Below are 17,532 nucleotides of genomic sequence, written 5' to 3'. Positions count from 1 at the left end.
CCCGCCTCCCGTGCCCCGGCCCGGGCACCCCGGCTGCGGGCGGTTCAGGCGGCCCGGCCGCCAGCGGAGGGAGGCGGCCCGCTTGCGCTCAGCGCCCCGGGGGGCTCGGCGCCGCGTTCGCCCTCTGCTCTGCGCCCGGGCTCCCTCCCTTCCCCTCCCGGCGGGCAGCCGCCCCCCCTTCTCTCGCCGCTCCCTCTCCGTCCCCTCCTCTGCGCTCCCCCGTCCCCGCCTCCGCTGGCGGGGCCCCGGGCTCCCTCCCCAGGCAAAGGCGGCTGACGCGCTCTCCCAGCCCGGCCCGCCGGGATACTTCTCCAATGCTGTCACTGTCTTTAAAACACAGGGAGAAAAAACATGCACCGAGACGAAACGCGCGTCCTCAGTCCGTGCGAAACTGGCTTCGCACACGGGCACCGCTGCGGGCCTCCCCCCCGCCCAGGGCCAGGCGGTTAGAGAGGGCACCCCGCGCCCAGTGCCCGGCACCCGCCCTCCCCGGCCTGACGTTCCCTGGTGTTTCGACTCAGCGGTATGCTACCCCCTACCTTTCCCCAAGTCCTGGGAGGGGCTGTCCTGCGAGGCTGGAGGGGGCTACTCCAGCATCAGCGCCTGCCTGGGCTGGGGTCAGTCCCCCGGTTAACCATTATTTCCCCTGCCCTGAAAGTCTGACACAACACGGGGTCAATGATCAAGTTCACGGAAGCTACACCTCCGCCTGGCGTCCCAGGTTGCCAGGGAGACGAAGGAGCGCCCCCACCCCACCAGCACCTAACGCCCCATTGTCGCGGACGCCCCGTGTCAGTTCTTCCCTTTCTCCTGCACACTCCATGCAAGCTTCATCTTCACCTCAGAACTGAAAGACAGAAGGTCACTGGCAGCTCACAGGGAAAGGGCCGTGGGGAGTCCCTGATATGGGCCGGGGCTGCTCAGAAGCCCCACTCACTCACTTCCATCTGCTGCCGGGAAGCCTAGCCCCTCACCACCACCACCCCCACCACCACGATCACACTGGCTTTGCTTCTTCTTCCCACAGAGAAGGGACTTGGGCAGAGGGCTGGAGGGAATTAAAATAAGCCAATTAGTCCATCTTCCGAAACAGTCCTTTGGGGCCATAAAGGTCCCTGAGGCAATTTGCCTTGTTGTGGGTTTTGTTGTGTTGTTTTTGTTTTTAATATAGTCTGGTGTTCATGCAAGCACGGAGAATCAGGCAGGGAAGGGGACTTGCTGGAGAGGGACGGGGCTGGAAATGAATTCCAGGGCCTGAGCCCTCAACCCCGCCTCTCCAGTGGGCACAGTTTCTTGCTGGCACTGGAGCTGGCGTGGAGAGGAGGGAACACCAGGGTGGTGCCAAAATATGCCTGGTTTATTTATGAAGCATCCATTAGCAATGGCCCAGGCCCTCCTGGGCCTGCTTGGGTGGTGGGGGATCACAGAGATAGCCATGGACATCTATTTATAGCCAGAGAGTGAGTGACCCAGGTCCCACCCCTGGGACTGCGGCTAGGCCTGCTGCAAGGAGTATACCAGTAGGGACCTGAGAATCAGTCTGGAGAAAGAATGGGGAAATGAGTGTCCTCAGTGGGGAAGAGGGCAGAGCACCAGCCCAAGCAGCTCAGGGCTTTTGTCTCTGGCAGAACACAAAACTGACAAGTTAGCTGATGGACCATTTGAGCTGGAGGACACTGAGGGTGATGGTGGGGTGTACTCTATCCACCCACACACAGAAGAAAGCTGCATCTCAGTACAAGGCCTAACCTCTTGCCAGGTGAGTGAGTATGGTTGGCTCCACCCCACCCCCGCTGCCTGGGAGGTATTTCAGGCCAAGGGCATCAGTGGGCAACAGGGCACTGGAATGAAGGCAAAAAACCTTTCCACCAAGCAGGTTATCCTTCTTGTTCTCAGGTTCCAGGCATCCTCAATTCCTCTACAAGCACAACGTTTCCAGCCCCAACGTGGCTGAAAACACAAGGTTGTCCCTAAAAGACCAAAACCTGATCTGATTCCGGAGGCCCTAGAGGTAGAAGTTCGCTGAGGGTGAGGGAGCCCTTCCTTCAGCCCACACCCCACACCAAAACACCAAAGCATAACGAGCTGGCTGGTAACATTCTGTCTTTTGGTTCTGAACTGAAGATGAAGCTTGCATGGAGTATGCAGGAGAAAGCGAAGAATTGACGGGGGTGTGCACGACAATGGGACGCCAGGTGCTGGTGGGGTGGGGGCGCCCCCCCCATCTCCCTGGCATAAGGCAGAGAATGCGATGGCCATCTATGCTAGACTTCCCCATTCCACCAACATTTATTAAATACATTGTGCAGAGAGACTAGGGTGAGAAACAGAAGACCACCTTTGCCCAAAACAAACAGTGCTGACACACATGAAACCACCAAACAATCCCATTCCAGGCTACCCTGTGCAGCGTGACCCAGCCACCACTCCCCAGAATTCACATACCCCCTTCACCATTTTTTGGCTCAGCATTATATACCCTGTCATTTTTTAAATGTTTTCCTTTAATTAAATCAACTCACTTTTTTACTTACTTAATTTTATTTTTTTTTTTAAGATTTTATTTATTTATTTGACAGAGATAGAGACAGCCAGCGAGAGAGGGAACACAAGCAGGGGGAGTGGGAGAGGAAGAAGCAGGCTCATAATGGAGGAGCCTGACGTGGGGCTCGATCCCGTAATGCTGGGATCACGCCCTGAGCCGAAGGCAGACGCTTAACCGCTGTGCCACCCAGGCGCCCCTACTTAATTAATTTTAAAAGAAAACATTACCACCCTAAATGAAAATCTATTATCGCTTGTCATTCATACCGTGAAAACAAATACAAACTTACTAAATTCTAGCTCAATACTCTTGCCTGACAAAGGCTCTGAGCTTAAAACACCCTTGTGAAGAGAGAAAAACAGGCAAGTGTTAGGTGTTAGCCACACACTTGCACCAAAGATGCAGTCCTTAAAGGAATCAAAAAGTTCGAGGAGAACCGAAAGGGAACAATTTTCCTATGAGTGACTCAACAGAGAAGGCTAGACACATCCAGACCAGAGCAAGCGAGGGAGGTCAGGGAGGACTGCAGAATAGGGGTCTCCAGATCTCCACCACCAGCAGTTTATCCCTAGCAGTGTCCCAGCTCACAAGACCTCCGAGGTCTGTTCCAGCCCACCCCACCCCACCCCCAAGCCCACAGTCCCTGAGAACAAAGTGCCAGGCAGCTGCCAACCTGGGTCTCTGCCCCAGTCAGTCGGGGGAAACCCAAAGGCTAAGGGGGCCCGGGTGGGAGTGGGGGGAGGGCACGACAGGGAAGTTAATCATGAACAGAGGGCAGACAGCTGCACAGCCCATTCCTAAGGGGCCAGTGGGGTGAGACAGACAGACACGCATGCTTGGTCCTAAAGAAAAGGGCCTTCTGTGCCGGGAACCCGCTCCAGGAGACACATCCGTGTGAAACTGGGACTCAGCCCTGTTGCCAGCGCCCAGGTCCAGAGAGAGACGGGAGCAAGTGCTCCCTCCCCACCCCGCCACCCCAGCTCCAGTGCCTCCAGGCCTCTGCAAAATGACTGCAACCCTTCTTGGCTAGGATTGGGAGTGGATACCCAGCAAAAAGGGGCTCTGGAGCCAGCAGGGTGGGGCCTTGTATGAAAACCAGACCTCTTTCAGATGCCTTGCCCCTCCCCTTCTGCAGGGGACAGCGCCCCAACCACCCTATGGATCGCTCAACCTTAGACCTGCTCAGGACAGGCCGGCACCGCCACTCTCTTATGCCTTTGGAGCACACCCACACACAGCGGCTCGGAGAAATCACTCGGAAGACTCTCACTCTCACTTCTACAGAGCACTCACACCTGTGCTCTTCAGGCAACGGGAGGGCATTTATTCTTGGCGGGTACATCAGCGCCCCCTGCTGGGCCTTGTTACAGTTGCGTCTCTGGGATACCAGCGCAGGAAAAGAAGAAAGAGGAAAGGGGAGAGTGAAGGGGGAATTAAGAGGGAAAGAGAGAGGAGGGAAAGGCTGGGAAGGCTTGAGGTGTGGAAGCCATTTATACTTTGTTTTGGTTTGGTTTTAAGTAGGCTCCATGCCCAGCGTGGAGCCCAGCACGGGGCTTGAACTCACAACCCCCAAATCAAGGCCGGAGCTGCAATCAAGAGTCAGATGCTTGACTGAGCCCCCCATGCACCCCACCATTTCTACTTTGAAAAGAGAGATGCAGGAGGGGTCTTTGCCAACACCCAGCACATGGACACTCCTCCCATCTCCTAACGTCCCCTCTCGGAGCCCACCAGCAGCCCCCAAAAGGGCCCATCCCACAACAGGGTCCGTCAGTGACAGCAACAGGTCATGCCCAGGCCCGGCTGGGAGGCCTCAAAGACAAGCCTTGGGAGCCCTGGCACAGCCGTACTTTCCTGGAGCCACACATTTCATACTAAAGAGAGGATCTGCCTAGAAACTGGCTCGGATTTTGGAAACGGATCTTGGTGACTTGTGTGGCATTTCCGAGCTTCAGGGAAAGGAAACCATGCCTGAGGAAACCCACAGATCCCACTCAGTGGCAGGGATCCAGCCCCGAGGCGGCACATCATTCAGTACCCAGAGCCTGCCATGCGTGATGTCAATCAGAACTTTGCTGATTTTCTGCTCAGGGGTTACAAAAAGGGGGGGAGGAGGAAGAAGAAAGGAGGTCTTTATCTATTCCTTGGTTACTGAAGGTATTTAAAATACTTCTTTTTGGCTCATTTAGGGAATTTGAACCCATGAATCCAAGTGGCATGACTATAATTTTTCCCACAGTAGAAACATTCAAAAGGATTCTTCTTTGTGTGGCATTTCTGAAGAACATGAAGAAGCAAATTTTGCATGGAGGCCACCCAGGGGCAGAAGAGGCTAAGGACTCGGTGGCTTACGGCACGCTCCTCTCACACCTGGGGCCCCTGGTCCCCACCTCACGGATCGCTGAGCCTCGCCAGCTGTGGCTACCCCTGCAGCCACTTCCACTGCAGGGCTTCCCGGGGCTGAGCAGAAAAGTGAGGAGGAAAGCTGTCTTTCCATAATATTAGCAACATTGCTTAGCAACATCTTTCCAAGCAAGCGCCGGCAGACTCCCCAAAAACCGATCCTGTTCGGATCTACAAAGAACAGAATGGTTCTTATGCATGTATTATTTATATACTATTTTATACCCAGTCACGCCTTCTGTCTCTGGCTTCCTTGAGAAATGACGTATTACGCCTGAGATTTCCAGACTAAAGCTTTGAGTAGCAAAACTTTCTGTTTGCCGGCTTGCTTTTATTGTAATAACCTTGGCTGAAAATTTCTCTAAAAGTCTTACACATTTTCGTTCTTTTTAAAGGTAGGTTTAACATAACCTTTTCTTGGTGACTCGGAGCCATTATTATCAATACGTATCATTATCCTGCACTAAAACTCAGTTACAAACAGGCCGCAGAGGTGACCCATCTGTCCCCCTAATTAGTGACCCCAAACAGCTGTGGCACAAAGATACCACAGGGAGGGAATAAAAACTAAAAGACGAATCTAGGTTTGAGTCCCATCTCCAACTTTTACTGTCTGCGTGGCCTTGGGCTAGGTATTTAACCTCTCTGAGCCTCAAGTTTTGTCATCTGTAAGATGCAGAGAACACACCACCATGAGCATCCATGGTCCACACAAAGACTCGTATGAAAACATTCACAGGAGCTTTACTCAGAATGGGCAGTCCGGGGAGACCCGGCTGGCTCAGTCAGAAGAGCATGCGACTCTTGTTCTCTGGGTTGTGAGTCTGAGTCCCTCACTGGGTGTAGAGATTACTTAAAAATAAACAAATTTCAAAATGGATTGTCCAAGGGTTCCTGGGTGGCTCAGTCGGTTAAACATCTGCCTTTGGCTCAGGTCGTGATCCTGGGGTCCTGGGATCGAGTCCCACATTGGGCTCCCTGTTCACAGGGAGTCTGCTTCCGCCTCTCCTCCTTGCTCGTGCTCTCTCTCTCTCTCAAATAAATAAAATCTTTTTAAAAATTAAAACTAAAAAAATGGACAGTCCATAAACAAACTGTGGAATAGCCATACCACGGAGTACCACTTGGTAATAAAAAGGAACAAAATACCAAGACATGGATGACTTTCTAAAACATTATGCAGAGTGCAAAAAGCTAGACACCAAAAAAAAAAAAGTATGATTCCATTTATATGAAGTTCTAAAACAGACAATCTAAGGTGCAAAAATTAGGGCAGTATTTGCCTCTGGGGGTAAGGGAGTCTCTGGACAGACAGAAATGTTCTATATCAAGATAGGTGGTGGAATCCATTTGTCCAAAACGTACAATTAAGATCTGTGTATTTCAATGTATGTAAATTTTACCCCCAAAACACTGAAATTAATAGTAATAGCAGTAAGAATAGAGTGGCGGAGTGGATTGGGGGGAGATCTAGCTGACACAGGAACAGCACAGCATTGATAACTGTTGGGGGCACGATTCTATTTATTGCGCATGTGCTTGACATTTTCCGTAATAAAAAGTTAAAGAGAATGTTCATAGTGGGAAGAAAAGGTTAATAGATTATCTCTGGAAGTAAATGATGATTTTTATTGCTGTCTTTGTATTTTTCTACTATATACAAATTTATAAGGACTCCATTTTAGTTTTCTAAGTAAAAAGATGAATATTATCAAATATTCTTTAAAGATTTTTATTTATTTATATGACACAGAGAGAGAGAGAGCACAAGCAGGGGCAGAGGGGGAGGGAGAAGCAGCTCCCCGCTGAGCAGGGAGCCTGCCGTGGGGCTCGATCCCAGGACCCCGGGATCACGCCCTGAGCCCAAGGCAGACGTTGAGCCACCTGGGCGCCCCGATGTTGTCAAACATTTTAAATGAGAATGCCTGTGACAGCCCCTGACAAGTACTCTTTCAGTGGCCTTTTGAATCCTTGCTCGGTGACTGTTTACTGGAAAACCAAATAACTGAGCTCGACAAAACCGAGAGTGAGCACCTGAGGGGTGTCGTGAACCTCACTGCAGAGCCTCCCTTTGGCGCCCCTTTTTGCTCCTGACTTGTATGTATTTGCCATATGCAAGAGTTTTTAGAAAGACCGAGGCACTGCTAGGTAGCAGGAGGCAGGTGTTTGACACACAGACACCCTCAGTTCAATCTAGGATTTAGGTGTCCACAGAGCACATCTGCATTCCCTGCACATTCCACGGGGGGGGGGGGTGCGCGGGGGCAGGGATGGGATGCCACGCAGAGTGTGCTAGCTGGCACCAGACCAGGCTGGAGCACTAACTTCACCTTTGAGTCAACACCGGGAGGATCGCTGTGTGGACTGCCAACAGCTCATGAGCCTGGTCAATCAGAAAATTCATAGGTTAGGGCCCCATCTACCTGATTCCTGATAAATCTTAATTTGTTTTCTGTCGTGAACTAATCTCTTGCTTCCTTGGGATGGATACTCCTTTCTAGAGGAAATTGCCCCTACGGGTGGGGGTAATCAAAGCTTTTCGGCTCCACCACAACAGACTCTGGACTGAAACTCACTGATGTGTTAATAGTTCTTTCCCACTCTGACATTAAGTCCTCTTAGCCTCAAAGACAAACACAAAGCTTATCTTTGGTGTTGACACAGACTCCCCGGGCTTTGAGTTTCGCCCTGCGCCCCACCCCCACCGGCCAAGCCCTGAGGCTCCTGCCAAGCAGCCCTCCGTCTGAGCTTTGCAAGCTTTCTACTAGGCAGACTTTCCAGGGGCCCTTCTGCTCTTTCCATTAGGAAAGTCCTTCCAGCTGTCTAGCCTGTGTTATTCCTATTGTAACCTAAGCTCTTTTGGTAAGCAACTGCCCCCCACCTTTAGGGAAAACCCCATTTAGTTCCCACCATCTTAACTTCCCCCAGGTCCCCAAGCTGTGCAGGGTCCATGCTCCTTTTACCCAAGGCTCCAAACTTTTTGCTTCCATCCATTTTCTCCCCTGTCCCAGCCCCCTTCACTCAATCACAAGGCAGGATCAGGGACTGCATAGGTCACAAATGATGGGTTGCAGCTAATAACTAAAGGACCAAATTCTCCCAATTCTTCCCTTCTTCTTAATAGATTAAAGCAATTTCAAGGTTATGGGGAGACAGGCCCAGGAGCCAGCTTTGTGTGAACACCATCCGTCAAATCTATCGCGGCAGAGGACACATAGGGAAGGGTGTCCTAAAACAGTCCCCAGGCAAAGCCAGCAGTGACCTTCACATGGCCCCACGTCAGTTATGAGAATCGCTCTCTTACCGATAGTGGGGAAACAGGGGTCTGGAGCAGAAACAGGTGCAACCGCCCTACCCCGCAAAGCAGTAGGATGCCCCAGAAAAAGGAGAGGAGGGACAATGGATTGACCGTGTAATATAACTGAACGGATTCAGTGGGAAAATCAAATGAGCTGCTTTCTCGGACGTTGATCTGTCCCAAAAGAATGCCCCCTCCCAAGAGAGGCCTTCGTTGAGCACTTACCTAGACTACATCCTCTTGGTTACTGGGCACCTAGCTTGTTTTGTTTTGTTTTTAATGATTTGTCTGTTCACTTGTTTTTGGTCTTTCTATCCACAGAGGCAGACACAGCGGACGTCTCAGACATCACCACCATTTCCCTCCACCCCACCCTGCACCCAGAATGGCATCTGACACACTCCAACCCTCCGTAAACATTACAGGAAGGGAGGAAGGAGGGAAGCAAGGGGGGACAGAGGAGTAAGAAGGAAGTAAGGAAGGGTACCCCTCCAGGAGGATCCTGTGTCCTGGAGTCTGAGCTTCCTCAGCCCCAGAAGATCTTTAGGCTTTTGACTGGACAGAACTGGTTTGGCTGGCTGTAGGGGAAGGCAGAGCACTGAGGTCCCAGGGCTGGAAATCCCCCCTCCCCCCTCACAGGTGGAAAGACTCAGATGGGGTGGCGGAAAGGATGCCTTCTTCGGGCCCTGCACCAAGCTGGTGCAGCCTTGTGAGTCTAGCAACTGCAAGGCAGCCGCTCCAACTCCAAGGTTTCTTTCAGAGTGCCTGAAAGCCACCCCAGCTTTTAGAAGACCCTAGGGAGGAGAGGGCTCCAAAAATATCATATTTCCTGCCAAGCCTAGAGGGAGTTTTCTAAGTATTTTTAGAAAAATAAGAACGTAACTGCAGCAAAGGTGCAACTGTCTTAGGTGGTCCTGAATCCGTTCATCCGACACCAGCCACCTCCACCATGAGGTCTAAGTTCAAGCCCAATGAGATCGAAGTTGTATACCTGCGGCATACCAGTGGGGAAGTCGGTGCCACATCTGTCTGCCCTGGCCCCGAAGATCGGTCCCCCTGGGGCTGTCTCCCAAAAAGGCTGGTGATGACCTGGCCAAGGCAACCGGTGATTGGAAGGGTTGGAAGATGACAGTGAAACTGACCATTCAGAACAGACAGGCCCAGATTGAAGTGGGACCTTCTGCCTCTGCCCTGATGATGAAAGACCTCAAGGAACCACCAAGAGACAGAAAGGAGCAGAAAAACATGAAGCACAGTGGAAATACCACTTTCAATGAGATTGTCAACATGGCCTGATAGATGCGGCACCAACCTTTAGCCAGAGAACTCTCTGGAACCACTGAGGAGACCCTGAGGACTGCCACTCTGTGGGCTGCACCGTTGATGCCCCCACCCTCCTGACCTCACGGATGACGTCAATAGTGGCGCCGTGGGATGCCCCAGTATTTAAGAACTACGAAGGAAAATATTTCAATATGGGATCATTTGACAACCTCCCCCGCCCAAAAAAAGTAAATATGTTGAAAATCAAATAAGGTTACTTCATTTCAGCTAACTGGACACTGTTGCCTGCCCAAGGCCCTGAGTCTAGACCCACTGCCTCTATTAATAAGGAAGATCAGCAAATGTTACAGAGATGTTAAAGACATATTAGCACCTAACTGAGATTTTCTCCTTGACGTGGTGGGATCCGAAAAGAGAATGGCTTTCTCTTCAGTGACCACTGTCAGGCAATGCTGTGTCCCTGCACCACCTAATGTCACTTTTCCCAGTTCCAACTCTGGAATCCCTGTGCCAGCCCAGGCACTTCCACCTTCTTCCTTTCCTTATGTGGAGCTCGGAGAACGAGCAAAGGGCTCAGGTGGTCCCCGTGGAGAAACCACCCCACTGTGCTGAGGTGTCCATGGCCTTGTGTAGGTCACCATCCCAACTGTCCAGGAACGGCTCTGAGGGCAGGTGTTGCTCATCCCAAGCACCCTGGGTGGCTCAGTCGGTTAAGCGCCTGCCTTCGGCTCAGGTCATGATCCCAGGGTCCTGGGATCCAGCCCTGAGTCGGGCGGGCTCCCTGCTCAGCAGGGGACTCTGTAATCCCTCTCCCTCTGCCCCTCCCCCACCCCCACTCACACTCACTCTCTCTCAAATAAATACATAAAGATTTTTAAAAAAATATAAATCCTCCCCATTTGCTAGATGAGTAAACTAAGACCCAGAGAGGTTAACACCTCTATCCAGGATCACACAGCTGCTAAGAAGCAGAGCTGGGACCCAGCCACAAATGATCCCCATAGATATTGACTCCCACAAAATCCAAAATGAAGAGTACTGGAGACTCCAGGAGAGAAGGTGATGATTGGGCCAGAGGTTCCCCAAGCCTGTCACCAGATTTCTGCCTGCTCAGCACCCAGGCCCCTTCTGGTTGACAGACCTTGATTTTTCCTCTGACACTACTGTTGTTTTCTGTGATTCAGGTGGGGCTGCCTTCTCTCAACCTACCCATCCTGAATTCTAAGGTGGGTACCACAGGTCAGGCCTGACTAATCCATGTATTCCATTCACTAGGCTACAGTGATTGCTTTGGGGATGGGCACATTAACCTAGTTGGTCCAGAGTGAACGCCTGAATCTTCACTGGCACCAGAGAAAGAAGTGGCTTACTAACCCCTGGAGTTTCCAAAGTCAACGTCTGTGTTATGAGAGGAGAGTTGCCTGTGAATGAAGTGAGTGCAGAGGAGACCAGAGCCAAGAGATGGGGACAAAGAGATTGTTTAATATTTTCTGACTCACCTGGATCCAGCCATTCCTGAAGCCAAATTTTCATAAAGGTATCCATTACAAGAGCTTTTTTGGATTTGTTTTTCCTTTTGATGTCTTTTTTTTTCCTCAAGCCAATCTAAACTAGATTTTTGTCATGAATAACCTAGTTAATTAACGTAAATCTCTGCCCAATGGTACACACATGAGGGGGCACAATCACCTCTCTGGGCAAGTAAGAAGGCCACATCACTCCCTCACCCCAGGGGAGCATCCCCTAAGGTGGACCATGGAGAAACCTTCCGGGGAGGAACCTCTGAAACCACTTCTCCAACACAGACAGACCTGGAGGCACCAACCCACCCAATGAGCGACGGGCTTGGGGACAGCTCGTGGAGAGTCCTCGACCCTATCAAGGTGAAAACAGATGGCACAATTCTGACCCTGAGGATAAAACAGGAATCTCTCTCTTCCTCTCTGCTGCCAGCATCCAGGTCACTCATTTCATCTTTCCTCAATAAAATCAAGGACTATTCAAGGAAAATGTTTTAAAAGGGGGGAGGGGCAACATTCAGACAAATCCAAAATGTGGGACATTCTACAGAACCACTGTGCCAGGTCTGCTGTTCTATATGGAAGGACACTAAAGAGGTGTGACAGCCAAGGGCAGCGAGTGGCCGCTGGCGAGGAGTCAGTATCACCTACTACACAGTCCGGACGCAAACCTGGAACAACTGGAAACACTTAGATACAGGCTATATACTATACTATTAAATTAATACGAATTTGCTTCCACGTGATCATAGCACTGTGGTTACGTCAGAGAGTGGTATTATTTCAGGGAGTTTTTGGTATTCAGATGTAAGGTGTCGTGATGTCTGCAACTTGTCTCCACCTTACCATCACTATACAGAGAGAGAGAGAGAGAGAACCGCCGGCAAATGTTAGCAAGCGGAGAGCGAGGGTGAATACAGGTGTTCACTGTACTACACCTTTGATTTTTGCATAGATTGGTAAATTTCAAAATAAAACATTGAAAAAAAAACCCACCTCACCCTCGCCTGTGCCTGCCCTCGAATCTGCGCATACATACGTGTGCCTGTGCAAAACCACGTACGTACACACAGACTTGCATGCATTCTGCAGCTCGGCAGACCGGTGTGCAAAGAACACCGGGCCAGAGTCAGCAGAACCAGCTTCTGGACCAGATCTGCCCTCTCAGTATCTCCAGGTCCCTTCCCTAGTCTGTCTTCTCAGCTGTGAGATCAGCGCCGAAGGGGCGCCTGGGTGGCTCAGCTGGCTAAGCGTCTGCCTTCAGCTCAGGTCATGATCCCCGGGGTCCTGCTCAGTGGGGAGCCTGCTTCTTCCTCTTCCACTGCCCTTCCCCTCCCTGCTCATGCTTGCTTTCCCTCTCTCTTAATCTCTCTCAAATAAATAAATGAAAATCTTTAATTAAAAAAAAAGATGGGGGGCGCCTGGGTGGCGCAGTCGTTAAGCGTCTGCCTTTGGCTCAGGGCGTGATCCCGGCGTTATGGGATCGAGCCCCACATCAGGCTCCTTCGCTATGAGCCTGCTTCTTCCTCTCCCATTCCCCCTGCTTGTGTTCCCTCTCTCGCTGGCTGTCTCTATCTCTGTCAAATAAATAAATAAAATCTTTAAAAAAAAAAAAAAGATGGGGGCTGAAGCTTCTATATACGCCCACGAGATGCTGTAGGGGCATTTCCACAGATGGGGCAGTTACAGTGAAGGTGTTAAGAACTGAAGACACAGGCTAAGATGAGATGGTCCTTTCTAAGGTATAGGTGACAGGAGCTGTCTCCTAGGTCACCCCCTTCCTCCCCAGTTGCCCAGTCCTAGGCCTCTCAGGGGACCCAGTCCTTAAAACTTGACCTTAAGATGGGCTGACAACACCATGGACTAGTCCAGTAAGAACTGGCCTCTCATTTTTACCAGCAAAGAAAATGTAGCTGGGCTCCAAGCTGTGGCTTCCCCAGGGCACCTGCAGGGCAAGACTGGCACCTTGTAACCATGAGAAGGTGAAAAGCCACAGCCAGTCCCTCTGAACTTGCCTGGGAGGTCACTGCGTTCAGTCTCACATCAACTTGCCAGCCATCTCTCTTGTCAGTAAAGCTCTCTGGACTCCTGGGGCTTCTGAAAAGGAAGAGCTGGAGGATATTCTCTGCAAAAGACCTTCCTGCAAGGATCCCAGACAGGTGCAGGAAGTTCAGGGGGCCGCAGTCCACTGACTTCGAGAGGACTGTGCTGCTCCAGGCCGAGGGTGTGGTGGGCAATGTACAACCGGAGAGACTTGAGAGGATGAGAACTCAGAGAAATGCAATCCTAACAAAGAGGACACTTCACCCAACAGACTGGCGAAATGTCCACACCTACCCGTGGTGGGTGTAAAAGCTGTTGGCAATCTAGCAGTACGGTTAAAATAAGTCACCTACCATATCCCCCAGCAGTAGCACCTCTAAGATTTACTCACGTCTAGAGACACATTCACACGTGTGTACAGAGACAAGGACAAGACTGCTCACTGCAGCACTCTCTGTAAGACTGAAAAAATACTGGAAGCAATCATTTAGATGCAAAACAGATAAGTAAGATGTGACAGAGTCACAAACTAGCTACTATGCAACGGTTAGAAAGAATGAGTTAAGCCTGGGGCGCCTGGGTGGCTCAGTCAGTTAAGCGTCCGCCTTCTGCTCAGGTCATGATCCCAGGGTCCTGGGATCGAGCCCCACATCGGGCTCCCTGCTCAGCTGGGAGTCTGCTTCTCCCTCTGCTTGTGCTCCTTTCCCTCGCTTGTTCTCTCTCTTTCTCTCTCCTCTCTCTCTTGCTCTGTCAGATAAATAAGTAAAATCTAAAAAAAAAAAAGAAGAATATATGCTCATTTTATATAGGAATAGATACAGAAGCACTGGAAAGAACCTCCTAAGTGGATTAAGAAGGAGGTGACAGAGGGGACCCGTGGTAAGAGCAAATATTCTCACCATATATGTTTTTATGTCAATCTGGATTTTGAACCAAATACATGTAAATACATCTACTATTCAAAAGAAATTATAAATAAATAATTAAATAGCACCAGTCAGGATAACCACAATACTTTAGACAGCATTGTGGAAATGCTTAGCAATAGTCATAAAAACAGAGGTCCAGACACTTTCGGTCAGTTATTCCATCCTTGCTAACACACATCCCGAGGAAATAATTTCTTTTTTTTTTTTTAAGATTTTATTTATTTATTTGACAGAGATAGAGACAGCCAGCGAGAGAGGGAACACAAGCAGGGGGAGTGGGAGAGGAAGAAGCAGGCTCATAGCGGAGAAGCCTGATGTGGGGCTCGATCCCATAACGCCGGGATCACGCCCTGAGCCGAAGGCAGACGCTTAACCGCTGTGCCACCCAGGCGCCCCCTGAGGAAATAATTTCTACACATGCAAGAAACTACATTCACCAAAAAGGGTGTCCCCTTGGCATTTCTGGGAATGGAGAATTTGAAGCAACCTAAATGCCCACTAATATGGGATTAGTTCACTTATTTATGCCCTGGAGACAAGGCTGCTGGGCAGTCCATGGGCCGCCTTCCTCAGGATGCCTCTCCACACCTGTCCCAAACACGGTCTCAGGACAATGACAATTGAGCGCAGGTGCCCAACCTTCAGGTGATGAGAATGGCGGACAGCACAGGTGAAAGCCAATGACACTCAGGGTTTCCAGTGGGAGCCACACACTCCATGTGCCCAAGCACAGTCCGTGGCCATCGTGAAAGCCGCAGGTCCCACGTCCGCCCTCCAAATTCCAGTTCAGCATGCGGTGTGTGTGTGGGGGGGGGGAATCTGAATTTTAACAAGTACTCCAGGTGGTCCCCTTTGATAACCACTGCCCTTTGTCAATGCAAACTTAGAAAGAATTCCCCTTACAGAGAAAAGATTAATTATAGGAGCTTTTTGCTTCACTTTTCTCATGTTTTCTTTTACTTCTTTTATTTTTTATTTATTTTTTAAGTAGGCTCCAAACCCAACGTGGGGCTTGAACTCATGACTCTGAGATTAAGAGTTGCATGCTCTCACAGACCTGTACCCCTGAAATAAATAATACATTAAAAAAAAAAAATGAGTTGCATGCTCTACCCACTGAGTCAGCCAGGCGCCTTCTCATGTTTTCTTTAACATCGTGTGATGTTATCTTTCCAGTAAATACACAGATCCGCACACATGGATAATGATTTTGTATATAAGCACCAACACAGGAAGCTGAGGTCTTCTGGAAGCAAACATCTCAGTCCTGTTTTCCAGGTAGACCAGAAAGCCCTATATATGCTACTAATAATACATTACCATTCTATTGTTGTTATTATATTAACATCAATTAATTACTAATATATTATAAGTATAAACATTACTATTAACAAATGTTATTATAACAAGCAATTTCTTTTTTTTTTTATTTTATTTATTTATTTGAGAGAGAGAGCACAAGCGGGTAAGGGGCAGAGGGAAAAGCAGACTCCCTGCCTAGCAGGGAGACCAATGAGGGGCTCGATGAGGGGCTTGATGCAGGGCTCGATCCCAGCACTCTAGGACCAAGACCTGAGCCGAAGGCAGAAGCCCAACCAACTGGCCACCCAGGCGCCCCTATAACAAGCAATTTCATTGCATTTACCACGTGAACCATTGGAAGCACTTTACACTTGTTGACTCAATTAATCCTCATGACAATCTGTGTGGTATTACTACTGAGACTCCCATTTTACAGATATAGAAGCTGAGAGAAAGGTGAAGCAATTTACCCAGGGTCTCCAGACAAGGTACAGAGCTGGACTCCCCACCAGGCAGGGGGCTTTAAGAAACCAAGCTCTGAAGCACTGTGCTCACCCAATAGCCTTAATCCTTCCAGATGGGCCAGGAGGTCAACGCCAGGCTGCGGCCCGTTCAGTCTCACTGAGAAATCACTCAAAGGGCACATCCTAAACATGGGTGGGGGATGCTTTATCTCTGTCACCTAAAATGATCTTTTCCTAACAATCTCTATGGTGAGCTCTTCCGCTGTTTCATGCCATCTGTTTTGCTGTCCAGTTCCCCCTTCTTGGGTCAAGCCCAGGTTCCCATCGCCAGGGATGATGTGAGGCCAGTGCTGCTTGCTGGAGTGCTACCGGTGAGCTGGGCAAAGCACCGGGAGGTGGGCTTGAGGATTCCTGGAGTGAGGGGTCCCCAGAAACATTCTCTGCTGATGGGGGTCACTACCCAAGCTCTGGCCTTTCCCTTCATGGAGAACTGAAGCCCCAAGAAGGAGGGGTAGGCACAGAGGTTTAAAAACAAAAACAAAAAACAAACAAACAAACAAAAACAGTGCCTTCCTGACCCTAACTCACCACACCCTCCATCTGTGCTACATCAGGAAAGCAAGTAATTAATCTTTGAGACAGAAACCAGCTGCACCAGGGAGCAAGGGGAGAGGGGAGGAGCAGAGACTGAGAGAGAGCAAGACAGAGGAGCAGAGAGAGATGGGGAAGACACAGATACCCAGAAATGGGGAGGGAACAGTCACCAACAGAGAAGATGAGCAAAGAAACACTGGAAACGGGGCGCCTGGGTGGCACAGCGGTTAAAGCGTCTGCCTTCGGCTCAGGGCGTGATCCCGGCGTTATGGGATCGAGCCCCACATCAGGCTCTTCTGCTATGAGCCTGCTTCTTCCTCTCCCACTCCCCCTGCTTGTGTTCCCTCTCTCGCTGGCTGTCTCTATCTCTGTCAAATAAATAAATAAAATCTTTAAAAAAAAAAAAAAAAAGAAACACTGGAAACGACACAGCACAGGGAGCACAACAGTCAGGAAATCGTCACCCGCTCTTCTGGTCCTGGCCAGGGCTCCCTCGTGCGTGGACCTCATCTCCCCAGAGAGCAAGAGCACACATCCCAAGTTATAAACCTGAGCTCGAGGCACCTGTTCTCCCACCTGTCCCCCTGGCCACCCGGGGAGCAGGCAGTCTGTGCTAACAGCGCCACCTGCTGGCACAGGGGGAGAACTGTGTGTTCCCATTCCCCACCCTCCTTCTGCATCTTGGCACCTGCCAAACCTGTTCCCGCCTCAACACATACGTTGTTCCCACTGCCTGGAATGTTCCTCATGGCTGGCTCCCTCTCTTCCTTTGGGCCTTCACTCAAACGTCCTTTCTACAGAGGGGTTATTCCTGACCACCCGAAGTCTCCCCTGTGCATGCCCCCTATTCACCTCACTGTCGTGTTTCCTTCACAAGACTGGGCATTATCTGAAACCACCTGGGTTCTTTATTATGTTCCCGTCTGCCTCCCTCATTAGAAAGTACCACGAGGCTCGTCTGGGTCTTAACACTCTACTTTTGTATGACTTGGCTCCATATTTACTCAGCTGAGCTACCCTGAGCTCAAGAACCCAACTTTAAACTCCACAGGGCTGACCCACAAGCTCTTCAAACTCACTCTGTTCAAGGCCAAAGTCATTATCTTCCCCTGAAAACTGGGTTTCCCTCCTGCACTTCCGGCTCAGTGAC

The 17,532-nt window shown here is 50.3% G+C and overlaps 1 protein-coding gene across 1 annotated transcript in view; it reads right to left on the bottom strand.

Moving 5' to 3' along the window:
- The window catches only part of RAP1GAP2 (RAP1 GTPase activating protein 2), a 178,759-nt gene that overhangs the window by 137,089 nt on the left and 24,138 nt on the right, over positions 1–17,532 (bottom strand). The window lies entirely within an intron of this gene.

Source organism: Ursus arctos, unplaced genomic scaffold, assembly GCF_023065955.2.
Source record: "Ursus arctos isolate Adak ecotype North America unplaced genomic scaffold, UrsArc2.0 scaffold_24, whole genome shotgun sequence".
NCBI classification, from domain to species: domain Eukaryota; kingdom Metazoa; phylum Chordata; class Mammalia; order Carnivora; family Ursidae; genus Ursus; species Ursus arctos.
This window is presented reverse-complemented; position numbering and strand designations above follow the sequence as displayed.